We start from the raw sequence: 14,868 nt of genomic DNA on the forward strand, positions 1-14,868 counted from the left end.
GCAGCAAAATGTAGTGGGTTACCCTTGCCTTCAATAAGCAGAGAGGTGCTTTGCCTTGCTCTCAATTTCAAAGCAGAGGCAAACTAATAGAAGGCTACTGAGCTTCAGAAAGCATGTAACTGGACATTTTGGCTTTGCAATGAGTATATCCAATTGCCATGGCTTCCCTTGTGGGCAGCTTTGGATCTGAGACTGAAAACAGCTGTGTTCAGACTGATTTGGAAATTTTCTGAAGAAGCATGCCTAGACCCGGAATATAATGAGTATTTATACTGTTCTACTTTCTTGTACCCTGCCTTAGAAAGTCCTCTGTCTTGAGCGTGATAAATGAGTTTTTATCCAATGTATGAATGATAAATAACACCTCTGCCCCACAGTCAAAGTGCATGATATCCTAGGCTGGTCAAATTGTTCTGGTGCCTGAGACAGAAAATCTAACAAACACCTTCACCCTCCTGGGGAGTAAAAATATAATTAAATAAATAACAATTAGCTAGCCTTTCATGACACCCCAAATCAGCCACCCCACTCTTCCTAATAATAGGGCTGGCCCTGAATGGAATTACTACAGATCAGCATGAGTTTGTAGCCATGCTCTTGTGCAGCTCCTATTCATTTCAACAGAGAGGCATGCAGGAGAACTTACTTTTGCCCAGTCTTCCCCCCACCCCAATGACTGGAGAAAGAATAACATTCCATTCCTTTACTTTAAATTCCATTCCCATTTAAATGCCATTTGGGCTGTTTGCTGTCATTAGAATGAAGCGGTTTCAGTTACAAATTGCATCCCACTGTTGCACTGGCATGAGTGGTACAGCATGAGATGATGCATGGGTTAGACTAGCAGTATAAATAATTTAACTCTCTCTCTCTCTCTCTCTCTCTCTCTCTCTCTCTTTCTTTCTTTCTTTCTTTCTTTCTTAAACAAAATGTACAAATCACAAGTATGGAATCTGCAAAAAGAAAGCAACAACGCTATGCAACTTTCTTTTAAAGATAAAAGGTGTCAGCTAAAGAACCACAAATGTTCTGTCCCATGCGCAACCCTATCTGTCATGCTTATCAGAGGGACGACAGCAACCAAACTTTAAATCAGGCTCAGTTTGGCAAGCAGTGACCAAGGCCTGAACTGACCCAGCATGGGCTCTCTTCAGCTATTTTGTCCCATTATCCAGAGCCAGTAACAGAGGTCCACATACAGAAGCAGGCTGTCTCATAAGAGAGAATGAGGAGAGTGCTCAATTTGCTGGTGGGGGGGGGGGGAGAGAATATAACCCACTTCTGGGATCATCTATGGATTGAACTTCAAAAAAGGTCACAACTTTAGACCCCTTCATTTGCCAGATTCTCCCCTTCACAAAGGGGAGGGCAACCAGTGAGAGAAGACAGAGGGCCTCACCACTGGCTGGCACAACCAACTCCAGAGGTTAAAATGACACTTCTGAGCATGATCTGAAATATTATCTAAAAATCTGGAGTCTGATGGGCACTTGCTCCTTCTGTTGCCTTACCTCCCCACCCCCATGTGCAATGGAAAGGAGGGGGAGTCCGTCACCTGGGTTTTGCAGTTGCAATCATTCCTCACAAAACTCCTTGAGTTTCTTGCTGATTGCATGATCACAAAAATGAAGATGGTTTCCGAGGTGAAGAGGAAAGGTCTTGCCCTACCTTTAGCCACAGGCGATCTTGTTTCCTATATCAGATGCAGATATACATCTGCACTGACATGTGTATCCAGATTAATAGTATTTCATGCGATCGCAGTGGAACAAGGCATGGTCATATCCATCTCTCCTACAATGTAGTTGTGCAACTGTATTTGCTGCAGTGGTGCACAACATCTTATTACCCAGGGCATGTCCCTTGGAATTGGAAAACAGTGCTATTTATCTATAAAAAGAGGTGTCAGAACTCACAATGAACACCTCCCTTGTTCTCTTATAATGGCAATGGCACACACCTGAGAGGTGCAAGAACTAAGTTCTGGTGAATTCTGGCTGCAAAAAAGCCCTGCTGGGAAGTGTAGCTTTGTGAGGTCAGCGGCTCCCTTGATAAGCACCTTTTACAAACTACAATTCCCAGGATTCTCCATGACTGTTCAAGTGGTATAATAAGTACTGTATGGTGTGGATGTTGCAATTGTGTTGGACACAAATTGATCATGGGTTGGGCCAAACTGAGTCACACACCATCCAAACTGAAGTCCTGTGACATCAGTGTCTTAGACAATAGTGTTAATGTGATTACTGCATTTTGTTGTATGTTTACTGTTTGCACAACATCACAGTGTGAAGCTGAATTAATTCTACAGTAGCTAAACCTTTGGGGCAACCCAGTTTGATGAGTGGGGTACAATTATTATTATTATTATTATTATTATTATTATTATTATTAGCCAATTTGAACCCAGGGATTTCCCTGGGCCTTGAAAGAGATGAACAAACAATTGGGACCTGTTTTGTTTAATACAAATAGGAACATAAGGAATTTAAGGAATTTGTACTTGGGTTTACAGCCCTATTAAATGGTTCCCATCACTTTTAATAGAACTATTTCTAGTTCAGCTGAAGGGACCAATTACTTGGATAAGCTCACTTTGCAGGAGGCCTGAAGCACATTTTATCCAAAATTTCATCTTCTCAACAGAGCACAGTATCTCTATATACTTGGGTAAAATTAGGAATGTACTTTCTAATAGGAAACGTCTGTGAGATATGGTGTCTTTTTCAGTGTCCTTTAAACAAAAGCACTCATTGATACCTGAAATGCTTGCTGGACCTTTTGGCAGACCAAATGTGTGCATCATATACCTTTCTGTTCTTAAAAGGATCTGCAAAATTAGAGTTCAGAAAAGGGAGTAGATATTATTGGCGTCTTCCTTGGTACGGATATCCTAGCTTGCGTGAAATCAGTTAAGTGGAAGATAAAAGAGTATGAAGTTGACTCATTGCTGTTATGCTTAACAAACTTCTCTAATCCTGATATTTTGAATTAAATAGTACAGTAAACTCACAGAAAGGATGCTTGCATTCACCTGCAAGGGAAAAGCACACTCAAGCACTCTGTGGCAGCCTGCATTTAACTCACTGCTCCATCAATAATTCTTATGTTACAAACACTACAATCTATATCCAGTTACCCCCCGGTAGGTGATAATAACTCTGCATTTTAGTAAACATGATACAGGAAAGCAATTTTAGTAAACATGATACCTGAAAGCAATTTCCAAGCTATTTCCTGGTATTTGGAAGCATAATAATCCAAATGGCTAGATTATTCTTATTTTAATCTACTTTTCAGTTTCTTCTTTTGGTATTGACTCTGCGGATTCCATTACGTCAGCTGCTACAATTCTGCACTGAGCACACGGCTGTAAACTAACCAAGATGTCTGTTAATCCTGAGCTGTTTTATATCCAGTGTTCACAGTGTGTGTAGTTGGCCTGAGGGCCTTCGGTTCAAACAAGTTCCCTTCCTATGTTACAGAAGACAGTTGTCGGTTCAGAGGGCTGTCAGAGGACAGTTGTCTGTTTGAAGGATCCTGTGCCAGGTTAAAGACAAAGAACTATAAGAAGGGAGAACAAAAGTCTTGAAGATGCCTATCAACAGTTATTTCTTTAGCACTCAGACAGCAGACACAGGCTTCCACACTATAGTGAGATGTCTCATATAATTATTTATAAATTTGCATGCATATATTATGGTTGCCATGGGACATGGGTGGCGCTGTGGGTTAAACCACAGAGCCTAGGACTTGTTGATCAGAAGGTCGGCGGTTCGAATCCCCGCGATGGGGTGAGCTCCCGTTGCTCGGTCCCTGCTCCTGCCAACCTAGCAGTTCGAAAGCACGTCAAAGTGCAAGTAGATAAATAGGTACCGCTCTGGCAGGAAGGTAAACGGCATTTCCGTGCGCTGCTCTGGTTCACCAGAAGCGGCTTAGTCATGCTGGCCACATGACCCGGAAGCTGTACGCCGGCTCCCTTGGCCAATAAAGCGAGATGAGCACCGCAACCCCTAATGGTCAGGGGTCCCCTTTACCTTTATTATGGTTGCCATATGTCTGGACATGTTCTCTTTTGGGGGGGCAGTATGCCCATCTGGGTGGATTTTTGCATTTTATACAAATGTCTGGGGTTTGGGGAGCATTTCAAATTTATTTATTTTTTAAAAAATGGGGGTGGGTGGGGGGCACACGCATGCTCCAGAGAGCATGTTTGGAAGGGCACTGTGTCCCAGAAGTGGAAGCATTGCAGAGGGGCTGGAGCGAGGTCTGCAGCACGCATTGGCACTGGCATCGCCACCACCACCGCCACCAAGGAATTCTGGGAATTGTGGTTTGTTAAGAGTGCTGAGAATTGTAGCTCTGTTAGGAGCAAACTACAGTTACCACAATCCTTTGGGGGAAGTCATATACTTTAAATGTATAGTGTGTACACAGCCATATTTTGGAGCTGTTATTCTGAAGCATTAACCTGCACCTATTCATTAGGTTCTGTTCTGGCTCAGGTTCAGCACACTTGCAACTAATTGCTCATATTCTGTTCCAGTTCAAGAAAAAAATAAATACATATTTAGCCCAGATTTCAGGACTGGTTCAGTTTTGACTCCCTCAGTGGGAGGTAGGAGCCCAAGAATATTGACAAGGGACGCACAGATAAACGGCATTGTTTCCCGTCTCCAAATGTCTTCTTCAGTGCTTGTAAGAAAAGCCTGCTCTTTCATTTTAGAAATTGCTACTATATCAGACAGTCAGAGAAGAAAGCGATATTTGTATCCTTCTAAAAAAGGCACATTTATATGCTCCTGACATAAGGACCTAAGACTATCAAACCCCCTTTCTTTACCTCTGCCAGGAAAATAATTGAAAGCATATTGAGCTGTAGGAACATGGAAAACTAGAGGCATTCCTTGAGCCCTTGTGGTTAGTTAAAGACAAATACTGAGAGACATTGAAACCAGAGTTTGTATGAGGCAAATGCTCATGTCACTGAAATAGGAGTGAATACTTTTCACCGTGGTATCCTTTTGAAAAACAAGGTTCAAGGTTGTTTGGAATTGCTCTTGTGTGGAAAAGGGTGGGCTTTTGGCCACACTTTTCTGCAGGGAAGCCTGTTTGGAGAAAATTTTTAAAATATTAGTTCCTTTTCTCTTCTGACCGTACACTGAAAAGATTCTCAGCAATTTTTCCTGCTTGGTGAACGCTTCTATCCAAAAACAGGGCCTCTCCAAGTGTTGTGACTGATGTGCATTTTCCATTTAGATCAAAGACATCAGCTGCATGTTATCACCTTAAAAATACCAGACAGATGTTAAGGTAGCTGTCAGCAGCAGTAACTCCGAAGGCCTAATTTACTGAAGCTGGAGGAGACAGCTGCCTATCAGTCTTCAAGCTTTTCCATTACATAAAATTCTTCTCTGGTTTTGAATAGCTTCACTTCAGACTCTTAGTGTTCTTTCTGCTTGCCTTAAATCATACCCAAACGTTATACTGTCGCACTAGGTTACAGGTTATTACAGGTTACAGACTCCGCTAACCCAGAAATAGTGCTTCAGGTTAAGAACTTTGCTTCAGGATGAGAACAGAAATCGGGAGGCCCCATTAGCTAAAGTGGTGCTTCAGGTTAAGAACAGTTTCAGGTTAAGAATGGACCTCCAGAACAAATTAAGTACTTAACCCGAGGTACCACTGTATATGGTTTCACAAACATAGTCACTGCCTAGTCAGAGCAAGGTATTATTTTGAAATGGTTAATCCCACACAAGTGAGAGAAACTGACTGAGAATCTCAAAAGTCTTCAGCTGTGAGATTAGAAGCCACTTTTAAAAACTGCAATGATTTTATTTGGAGCAGGGCTAGGCGACTGCTTATAGGCCATGATGGTTTCAAACATGTCTTTGAGCTTTTTGGATTCTCCAAACATTTCCTTCCTGCTGCCTCCCCGCCCCACTTTCTGAGGGGAAAATAATTGTACGGCAAAACGCTTTCACACAACTGGGCATTTCGCGGAGCACCTGCTTCACTATTATTATCAACTGCATGAAGGAAAAGCCCTGAATAAAGGCTTGGATGCAAAACACCTTTGATGTTTCAAAAATGCTTCAGAGGAATCAGTTCAGCAAAGTATGCTCCAAACTGTTTACAGCTGTGGTCTTATGAACAACAGTGATCGATTTGAAATTGCTAAAACAACAAAGTCTTGTGGCACCCTAAAGACTACCAGATTTATTATGGCATCTATTTATTTATTTAACCATTTCTGTCCCACTTTCTCCTATATGTCTTTTAAAAAGGCTGAAGGCCTTTTAATATATATTTATTATATGTTAAATATAATAAAACAGAATCACAAAACTCCTAGAAGCAGCAGCGTACCTTCCCCCTTCCTCAAAAACACCCAAAATACAAAGCAGCCATTAAAGTAATTGGCTGTCATCCAACAGAAAAAGCCAGTCAATTTAGAAAGTTAAAACAGATCAGTACAGGAGCTACAAAAGCAGCCATTGCCCCCAAGCCCTGCTAATCAGGAAGGTGTGGAGCACCGGTAGAAAGATGTTAAGAAACCTTAGAAACCACGGTGGCACTGCAACTGTTTGTTCAGTGGCTCACACAGTTAATAATCCTGCTGACTACACATCTGGGGGCTTATTCTCTGCCAGCCATGCATGTACTTAGTAGCAGCTAGATACAAATTTCCCTTTGCATACGACACACCTTTCCCCAACATGTCCTTGCATGCATGGAAACACAAGCATGCCAACAGGTTCTGTCAGTGGCGTGCAGTGAATTTTCTTATAGGGGAACAGGGCTGTATGTAGAGTTGGGGACCCCAAGGGTGCTCTAGTCCAACCGCCTGCAAGACAGAAATCTCCACCCAAGCATCTCTAGCAGATACCTAAAAGCCTTCAATGAAGGAGAGTCCACAGCCTCCCAAGGAAGTCCATTCCCCAGCTGGTCAATTTGCCAGTTCCAAGCAGCTTGCAAAAATAAGAAAAGTTTGGCTTTGCTTTGTTTTGTGTGTTTTTTGAAAAAGACAACCCCAGGTGGAAGGGTGGACCCCCCCTTTAAAAAACCACTTTTTAACGCACGCCCTTTCTTCATCTTCTCCCTTTCTATGATCATGTTATTGTTGGTTGTTGCATGCTGCTGCTGATCCTTCAGGTTCTGGCAGATTGGAGCTGGGGGTTTATGTTATTAAAACACCACGCTTTCAAAACACACACACAGTGGCTGTTCCACCCCTACCCCATGGGCACTTCAGGCTTTCTGACTACTCTTCCTTAAAAAAATGAAGAAGGGGCTGCGGTTCTGCTTCAAGCAGCCACTTCCTACTCATGTGTGTGTGTTGTTATGATTACAGAGGTAATGAGAGAGAGATCCTGGAGCCTGGAGACACTGGCTAAGCAGGTAATAATAATAATAATAATAATAATAATAATAATAATAATAATAAATTTTATTTATACCCCGCCCTCCCCAGCCAAGACCAGGCTCAGGTATAACATCAGATATAAAACAATTGATTGAAATACAACTTAAAAAACAAGATTAAAATACAACATTAAAATGCAGCCTCATTTCAGCAGAAACTCAAAAACTTTTTGGGGGAGGAAAACGTCAAGTCTTCACCAAGTCTAACTATGCAGACTGCTCCTACGTGGGCCAGAAAAAAGCCAGGGAAGTCCCCAAGTAGGAGTTCCATCACAGAAGGCACACAGAAAGGTCCCGCTGGCAACATTAAGGGGACTAGGCTAGTCCCATTAGTCCATGGACCGCACACCACTGAGTTCTGTATAGTTTGTTTCCCCTCTCCTTTGCTCCTGCCTATTGGAACTATGATGGTACACTAAGGATCAGCATTCCAAATGGTAACAGGGCCATTGCCCTAAGTTATATAGTAAAACATCATTCAAAGTGGCACGGTCAGTTTTGAGGCATGTGTAGGGAACCCCTTGGCCTTCCAGATGTCGTTGGACTCCAACTCCCAACAGCCCCAGCCCACATGGTGAGTGGTCAGGGATCATGCAAGTTGTAGTTCAACAACACCTGGAAGGCTGAAGGTGCCCCACCCCTATTCTAGAGAGTTGATAGGCCTCAGCAGGGCTACAGAGTCCGGACAGGCAAACAGTCGGGTCTCAGGAAGGTCAGCAGCTAGTGTGAGAATGAAGGGTGTCAAGAGGAAGCTCAAATCGGCAGGAGCTTCTTAAACAGCCAAGGCTAAAAAGGAGGAGCTGGTTGTTGAGCCATGGTGGACATGTAATGACTGGTTTCCTAAGACTAGGTTCCATGTAGATTATTATACTGGTTTGCTAACCAGCAGTTGGCCTAAGAAAGAAATAATCAGCTAGCAGCAACAAAAGCATGATGATGATGATGATGATGATGATGCCACCATCTGACTAGGTTGCCCTAGACTAGGTTCTGGGCAGCTTCCAACGAAATGTGATAACGTTAAGTTCCATGCTTGCTGTATTGGGTATAGGGCACAATGGGTAACGTTAACATAATTCAAATTAGGTTTGCTTTAATATATATTGTGTACTGGGTTTGATCTCCTCTGAGGCACTTTGCATAACCACTTTCAGATACATTTCTCTTTTCCTGTAGTGCAGAAGCCTGATACGTACGACTTCACCATCACACTTAAATTTACTGAACTTTTTAAATATTTCAATAAAAGTTCTGTTTCTCTGCTTATAGATAAATCAGTACAAAAGTGAGCATTGTGTTTAAATCAGCAGCTGATTTGGAATGCCTTGAAAGGGAATTCACAACAGCTACAATAGCAGTTGGCCATAAGTGGAAACAGAAAGAACCGCCATCACTGAACGAGAAGATTAGTAGGATCTGGGATGTGATATACATGTTGAAACTTACAGACATTATTAAATATAGAGAAGACAGAAAGGGAAATAAATGTTTCATTGAAAAATGGTCCATGTTTATTATGTACTGCACTAGAACAATAAGGTATGAGATGATGTTCAACCATATAACTTATTAGAAGCTTTGTAGCAGGGACAGCTTGTTTTCTTTCCCCCCAATTGGAAATATATTAAATCAAAAGTTTATTCTCTACTTAGTGTAAGTGTATGCATAGATACACACACACTTTTTCTTTTGTGCATTTATGTGCTTGTAGATAAAATTTCTTAGCAATAAAAAGGATTGAAACATTTTGTGTTTTTTTGTGTAAGATATATGGTATATATTACCTAGGGAAGGACAAATCGTTAATTTTGGTTACCCTCAGTTTTTCAGTTTTTCCACTCTTCATTTCAGTTTGTCATATCAGTTTGCATTTTAAAAAGCCTCCAAAGAACATTTAGTGCATTTTTCTCCTAATATACACATTTTTGTATGAAATTTTGCCAAATGTACAGATATTTTACAAGCAATTTTCCCTAACGATGATTTTTTGTATGTTTATTACTACTGTTATATGCATTTTTTACAGGCACGTGTCCCCCTATTATATGGATTTTGGTACACCTTGCTTGTTTAGAAAATGGATTTTGGTACACCTTGCTTGTTTAGAAAATGGCATCCCAAAGTGTGGAGAAGTTGGGATTTTCAAACATTTCAGTTCAGTTGTTCTGGAAAGTGCAAATTAGGCAGGCACAACCAAAGAGGAACCCCACCCCCCAAATGCTACTACAGCTTGAAGGGAGAAGGCCATATGGATTTTCTGGCTGAGGCACCAAAATATAGTTGGCTGCTGCTGTTCTTAGGCACTGGTTTGCCTTTCAATGGGGCTCATCTGGAGATATTTTTTTAAGGAACACAGTCTGCAGCAAGTCACTGGAGGGATTTGCAGGGATCTGTCAAGCAAATGTCATGCTGAAAGACTCTAATTGTACGGTAACAGGGTTAAGCACTTATCTCCTCTTGCATGTATAAATGTAAGAGTCTTTGCTGTTTTTGGCAACAGGTATGCATTAAAAACGATGTTTCTGAGTGTTTAAAGATAATGGCACAATGAGAAATGAAGAAGTGTTTTGTCTGAGGAAGTCAAAGAAGAAGTATGAAGCTGATAGTATTTATAAAATCCTGTTCATGGTGGAGTGTGTGCTAGAATGTAAAGAGGATTGGAAGTGATAAGTGATCTCAGGGGACCATTAAAAAGGTGTTTTAAGAGAATGCCTAGTGCCAGCCATTTGTTGTTAAGAGAGATAAAATTTCACATTTTCCCTAATCCCCGTATTTCACAGAAATTTGTTGAGAGAAGAAACCTAGGTGGCTTTGATAACCATACCAATAGTTGAATTTGGGCTCTTTCTGTGGGTCTAATATAATGCATGCACCTTATGCTTACATATCTCAAATAGTTAAAATCTGTATATGGGCAGGGCTGTGGAAGTTCATTGCTTTTCTCGGATGTTTGTACAATCACTCAATTTACCTGAGAAGTTCGCGAAGAAACACAGCCAGTTTCCCCATTTTATTCTCATCAGGTAGATTGAAAGATAGAGACAAGTGTAAGGTCATCCAGTGAGATTCATAGCTGAGCCGTTCTCTTGGTCTAAGTCCACCCATATGCTTTAGAGGGTTGCATAGGTGTCAATTTGCATTGGTGTGCTCTGTAAATCTCATTCTCTTTCTGAGATGCTGTATGTTCTCTGCACTTCAGTGTGTATTCTGTATCCCAAGTTGCTCTGCATAAAATGAAGCTCTGTGGTTTACATTCACTATTATGGACAAATTAAAAAATGGTTCTGACCTTTTTTCCTTTTGGCCAAAGTGGATGGAATTAACTAGCACACGAGCCTCTCCAGAGTAGAATAGGTATGCCAACTTGTAGACATATAGGGGATTCACTTTTCTCAATAATTTTTTATTTATGAGGGCAGGGCAGAATGGAGACTTCTCTTTTTCTTACCTTAAGGTCATTAAGACATGGCCAAGTAGTGCATATTCTTGCTTCTCTCTCCCTCTCCCCCCCCCTCTGTGTCCTCCAATGGAACATAACATATGAGGCCGTCTAGAATGGTGCCTGCAGAATTTGAAAACTTTTTGTTTCTTTCTTTTATTAAGCAGATCTACATAGGATTTTAACGTAAAAGAAAAATAATCCTCTGCTGCTGTGCTTTAACAGAATTCTTCAGTGTTCCACAGCCAACATTTTGCATAGTCTCCTGTTTTCCAGGTTGAAGGTAGTCAAGAATTAATGTATGAAAACTGTATTGTGCATGCAGAACAATTATTTTAAAGAAGCAAGACAAGGGGAGAGGATTTGGACCTGTTGGCCTGCCAGACTGCACGCTAGCAACTGCCATGGGATCGTGCACTCCAGCGAGCTGCCAGGACTTTAAATTTTAAAAAGGAGATAGCACTGTGATGAATCTCCTCCGGACATTGTTTTATTGAATGCCACATAACAGACTGGAACAGGAGTGAAAGGAGCCTGTCAATTACTATGGCAGCAAGAAAACCCTTGTTCCCTACCATAGTGCAGAACTGCAGCTCTTTGAACAGCAGCAGCAGCAATGGCCAAAGGATCTATTGATGTTCTGTGCAGGTCTGGCACTGAATGGAATCTAAGATGGTCCCTTATGTCACTATTTGAATTTTTGTAAATGGTGCCCAGAAGACATGTTGGTTGAAAGAAATGCTAGTTGGAATGCTTATTTTAAATGGGCCTGAAATGAAGGCCTCTGATGACTTCATAGTCATACTTGTGTGCTAAGACTAAACATTTTCTTTCATTTAGGCTGGCAGTGGAAATGTTTGTCATATCTAATACAGTGCTCTATTTGTAGATATTAATATTGCATTGGCTGGCTGCCAGTTTGTATGTTTCTTTTATTAGGTGTCCTCTGCATTAAGCCTGCCTCCTTTCAATTTATGTGCATTCTGACCTGTGCATTAGTAACTTATTTCCATTACTCTGTATTAAACTTTCACAGGCCATCTATCATGTAAATTACAGTACTGATTTAAAAGGTATTTGATTCCTCCCCACCTTCGTTCTGTGACCATGTTGTATACATCCCTGGCTTAACTGCTCAACATGAAGATGTTTATATTTTCATCTCTGTTTTGTCCAGCTGAAAGTAATACGGAAGGGTTCGAAAAGAAATAGGCAAGATAAGAGGTGGGATCAAAAAATACTTCATGAGAAAAGGGACTTCTACTGATGGAAGTGCTATTGTACAACTCTTTCTAGAGCTTGTGCAATCTCTTGCAGAAGTAGAAGCACAAGAACTGCTCTCACACCTGCCTTTTATGGTACTGTACAAACTCTTGCATGAGATGACAGAGCGAAGGCTGCCTGCTGATTTATTCTTCTCTGAATTGAACCCATAGTGAGCTACTGCAGATTCATGCAATATAATCTAGCTCCTCCCCTTAACTATACAGCCTTTTCTTGTGGCTGTGCAATGTCATCATAGCTTCAGACTGCCAGTGCTTTCAGCTGGTGCAACAGGGAGTTCTGCAATGGCAGAGCCGGGTGGAGGGACACCCTCACCACATCCTAATCCCTTCCAGCTCAGCGGATCAGGGGTTAGGGTTCTTCTGTTAATCATATTTAAAAACAATCTGGATTCTGGATTCTTCTCAAGAATAATCTATTTGGAGACAATCCTATGAAAAAAAGCGGCTACTGGGTGGTTGAATATATCCCCAAACTCTTTGTAAGGAAATACTTCATGGGCTTCTAGTTTTAATTTTAGACACACACATGTAGAATTCTCTTACTTGTAACTTTCCTAAACCCATGCTCTTCTTAGTAGAATGTGGATATAAGAGTCATTTTGGAAGTGTGTAATGGAGAGTAAAGGGACGCGGATGGCACTGTGGGTTAAACCACAGAGCCTAGGACTTGCTGATCAGAAGGTCGCGGTTCGAATCCCTGTGACGAGGTGAGCTCCCGTTGCTCGGTCCCTGCTCCTGGCAACCTAGCAGTTCGAAAGCATGTCAAAGTGCAAGTAGATAAATAGGTACCACTCTGGCGGGAAGGTAAATTTTCGTGTGCTGCTCTGGTTCGCCAGAAGCGGCTTAGTCATGCTGGCCACATGACCCGGAAGCTTTATGCCGGCTCCCTCGGCCAATAAAGCGAGATGAGTGCCACAACCTCAGAGTCGGCCATGACTGGACCTAATGGTCAGGGGTCCCTTTACCTTTACTTTTAATGGAGAGTAATAATCTGTAAAAGCATCACAGATCCTCTTATTCTCAGTTATAAATGAACCTTTCCACTGCTTTATCACTGTTACTGTTTGAGAGTTTAATTTACAGGGTAGCCTTCTCACCAAGAGTCTCCTACTTCCTTTTCCACCCCTCTCTCGGTAGCAGGTAGACCAAGACTGGAGAGACCCACATTGTCATGAAGCTCATTGACTGAGCTTAGATTAGTCACACTCTCTTGGCCTGACCTACCTTGCAGAGGAAAGGTGGGATATCTGTGTAATAAATAGATATAGAGTTAGTAAACCTTCTACCATATCCCTTTCCAGACTTTTGATAAAATGTTATAGGACATCCAAGCATGATCTGGCCACACACACACACATGATCCTGTCTCCTAATCCTGTTCTTTGCACACATTATTCAGCGCATAACACTCAAAGAGATCCTATAGCTGAGTCTTCTTCCAAAGCTTTGCCAAAATGTGAAGTTTTGACTGTATTGATCTGAGCATTTACCACACAATTAATCACCTCAAATAATCCAATTTTCTGGGCAGAAGTTAGGGCAAGCTGACAGAGAAAAGTCTGCAAGAATCCATTTTACAAATATGTACATACCTCCCTTTTGGATCTATAGTAACAAAAGAGTGTTGTTGCTTTTTTAAGACTACAGCACCGTGGCTCTCCTTGCTTTTGATAAGCCAGCAGTAACAGATTGATACAGGAGTCAATTAGATTTTAAAAGAGGGCTCTGACCATTTTTCGTATATGTTTCCTGGAGCAAAACAGCTGAGTTTTATTTTTAAAATGAAGCAAGCAAGCAAACAAAGAATAGCACCGAGAACTATGAGGAGATTCGGCAAAGAGGGGAAAATTGTGACTGGCCAGTAAGGCAAAAAGAAAATTAGTTCTAATATTAGGTAAAATTGGAATATAGGTCCCTATAGGCTCCCAGCCAAAAGAAATTCAGCCCAGTTTTTGTCAAAGTGGTACACATAACTTGGAAGTGGTGGCATGTCAAAGTTCACAATGGGTCACTTTAGCTCCAAATAAAATATTATCTGACATGGTTGGCTTTAGTTTTCATGCACCAGTCAGTGCAACAGAGCTGGTCTAATTTGTGTTGTGAATCCAGTTTTTCATACAGTGCTTTCTTTATTGAAATCTATATAAAGCTTTCTTTAAGCAGCGTTTTTCACTGGAAAGCAACAAAGGGGTGTTTATACAGGACAATAGGAGAACCTTCATTTACTTTGTGGAGTTGGTTTTTTGGCTTATGCAATGAACACAAAAGGAAGTGAACACCCCCATGCAGTCTACCTTTTTGTTCCGTGTGTAGGAAGTGTGGAGATTTGTTATTATAAAGTCTGAAACTCCATATGAGCTTAAGTTTTTAGTTTAGCGAACCACCAACTATATAACATCTACTGTGAGCACAGGGATAATGATTTCCTTGTGTGTTGTTAAGATTAGAGTGAATGAATGCAGAGCAAGTCAATTGCCACCTTTGCTTGAAAACTGTCTTGCAGTGAAAGAAACCTTGAACAGTGATTCATTGTTGCACAACACTCAAACTTCCTTGGCCTTGGGAGATGCAATGGACCACCTCACATATAACCAAATACTTCACCGTACTGGATCAGCAAGGAGTCTCTTCAGTTATGGTATGATCTCTTACGTTCGCATGTTGACACAGAAACTGGCTAGGCCAAGGGTGAGGAACTTTTAGCCCTCCAGTTCA

General features: G+C 41.4%; 1 long non-coding RNA gene across 1 annotated transcript in view; it reads right to left on the reverse strand.

The window, feature by feature from the left end:
* The window catches only part of LOC309342863, a 159,071-nt gene that overhangs the window by 57,231 nt on the left and 86,972 nt on the right, over window positions 1-14,868 (reverse strand). The gene's annotated exons all lie outside the window — the stretch shown is intronic.

This window comes from Podarcis erhardii, assembly GCF_964252035.2.
Source record: "Podarcis erhardii genome assembly, chromosome: 5".
Classification (NCBI taxonomy): Eukaryota; Metazoa; Chordata; class Lepidosauria; order Squamata; family Lacertidae; genus Podarcis; species Podarcis erhardii.